Here is a 2657-nt window from a genome sequence, read left to right as displayed (position 1 = left end):
GTAGACGCGCTCCTAGTCCCATGGCCCTTCTTATGGAGAGTAAAGCCTCCCTTCTGTTTAAATAAGTATGACACATGACAGGGATCTGATACAGACGCTGTTGTAATTGCTGGAGGGGCGCTTCCATGGCTGCTGAAGTGCACGCTGTGTGGATAAGGTGAAAAACCACCTCGAGACTTAGGTGTGAAGAAGCTGGAAAGGCTGAGTTTTAACAGGCTGTCCGTCCTGGGCATCAGGGCTGAGAATTTTGCTGCTTTGCACACCCCACGTTTGCAGATAAGAAGGATTCTCTGTGGAAGGTGGCTCTGCTTTGAAGATGGGGGTAGCTTAACACCAGGAGAATATATAAATAACCTGTAACAAGCAACACTTGCACACCCTCCATTCAGGCTCTTTAGAGGTATATTCCTGAGCACACAGAAGGGAGATGTTGGCAGACAGCGGTCAGGAGGAAATAGCCTGATCAGCAGCAGTCATGTTCGGACATCTAGGGGATAGATTGGGGTATATAGGCAAAGAGAGAAAAGGGATATTTCTTGCAAACATGAAAAGCACATTTAAAGGAATTAGGAGTGATATACAGAACTCTGTCAGCAGGCACAGTTTAGGTTTGGTCTTTTTCCATTAAAAAAAAGTATGATGATTAATTTTTATTAAAAGGACTAAAAAGATTGGAATCTGTGCTGTCATAAAACTTGCAGGTCTCTATTGTGCAATATATTTTAAAACGACAGGCATTTGAGATAGCGGGCGATATCTGCACAAACCACAAACCGCAATCTGGATAAAATGCTTCCTGCCAGACCCGAGTGATGGGTCACAGCGTGTTGACTGAGCACTTTCATCATGGTAATTGGACTGTTTGATATTTGTTGTGTTCTGCACCAGAAGCTTCCCAAGCAACCCAGGAAGCAGGCAGCCACCAACAGCACATTTAAATCCTCTCAGGTCTCTTCTGCATCATAGCGCTACAGTAAATCTTGCTAATTATTTCACTAGAGTTTTGTCCTCTTTGGATGTAAACCCAGACATTTATCTGTAGAGTTACAGATTTAGGGTATTTCCAGCAGTGTTAAACTGGAAATAGAGTACATTTTCTCCATAATTCCAGAGATTCACAATGAACTGAAACAATTTGGAACCTGAAATTGGATACTGGAAGTTCTTTTTCTTCCAATAATAGAAATTCACTGTGTCAAGCTAAGCTGATAAAATACTTCCATTTCAGATTGCTGCAAACGGGCAATTTAGGCAAGGAAGCAGTCGCACTTTGAACTCCCATTAGGAATAAAATTATTTTTCAACACTGTCAAATTAGAAAAACTAATATCCAAGGAACAATTTGTAATTTATTATTTACAAGAATTGCTGATCTGATGAATGAGATCTGTGTTCATGCTCTGGGGGACTACCATGGTGACCATGCTAGCATGTTAACATCTTAGACAAAGTGAACAGTGTAAGTCAAAAAACCCAATATAATCCTTTATAGAGGGAGTTCTCATCTTCATCCTTCCTACGCCCAACACACGTGCAAACGTGGTTGTATTTGTAAGCCTAATACAACCCCCCTATTTTTAATATCCAAGAGTACCTCAAGTTAATATAAAAATCCTCCTAACAGGCTCAAGATGCTTTTCACATATGGGCTAAATAATAAAATATTAATTTGAGTCTGGAGATAGATTTTTTTTTTCCCCCCTCAACTTCCACTTTAGGGAATTTAAGTGGTCAATTTCCAGACAAAATTCTGTGGCTTTAAAGTAATGAGCATCGAAGACTGCCTGTTTTTAAGATGTTGAAAGACATTGAAAATGTTCAGGTAGTTAGCTTTGGATGATTTAATACCTGGCTAAATTTAAATCCTGGAAAGTTTGAACTAACACATACCTTAAGTGGCACTTGCTTTGAGAAAGTGGATAATACCATCTCTTCTTTATTCAAAGGTGTGTGCCTGTGGCAATTAGGATGGAACAGTATTTTGGGGTTACTCTGGGCTCCTTAGTGACCATGGAGGAAAAAATCAGGTCTTCCGGTGGTTGCATTAAGAAAAAATATTCCACCCGTGCTGTCCTGATGAATATTTGGCCACTAAAGGTCATAATGCCATTGCATCAGGAGGCCAGGGTGCTTGTGGTAACCCACCCAAGGCAAGAGGTTCAGGTTAGCTGCTTGTTTGACCACCCGAAGGTGCCTGTGTAAAGCCTGGCAAGGCTTTATTTGAGACAGTCTCAAATAAAGGCTTTATTTGAGACAGTGAGGTTTTGTTTCTTTGTGAAAATTGTGTACTGTTACCTTGTGTCAGAGTGGTTTGCTGTTTGCTTTTGGGAAGTTTGACATTCGAAATAGATATCCATGTTCATAAGCAGAGTATATTTAGACAAATTCCCAAGCGTGGAGGACAGGAACTACACTGCTCCTGTTGTGCCGTGTGGGTAGGTGGCTTGTGTGTTTTGTACATCTGTTGCTCAGAATTGGGCAGAGCACTGGTGGAGCCCCACAGGAAAGATGGAAATTTCCTTTATAAGCCGGCCGTGCTAGTAAGGGTGCGTGTGTACAGACACTGTGCAGCTGCCCAGCCCTCACCTGAGCACTCTCTGCTTTGCAGAAGCAACTGCTCACCAGTGCTTCTGCAGAACAAAGCCAGGTGCAAAGGG

General features: G+C 41.9%; 1 protein-coding gene across 1 annotated transcript in view; it reads left to right on the top strand.

The window, feature by feature from the left end:
- Positions 1 to 2657, top strand: part of GPC1 (glypican 1) — a gene marked incomplete at its 5' end in the record, with an annotated part of 110988 nt that overhangs the window by 14484 nt on the left and 93847 nt on the right. The gene's annotated exons all lie outside the window — the stretch shown is intronic.

This window comes from Pygoscelis adeliae, unplaced genomic scaffold (assembly GCF_000699105.1).
Source record: "Pygoscelis adeliae isolate BGI_AS28 unplaced genomic scaffold, ASM69910v1 Scaffold21, whole genome shotgun sequence".
In the NCBI taxonomy this organism is placed as follows: Eukaryota; Metazoa; Chordata; class Aves; order Sphenisciformes; family Spheniscidae; genus Pygoscelis; species Pygoscelis adeliae.
Note: the sequence above shows the minus strand (reverse complement) of the source record. Positions and strands in the feature narration are given on the sequence as shown.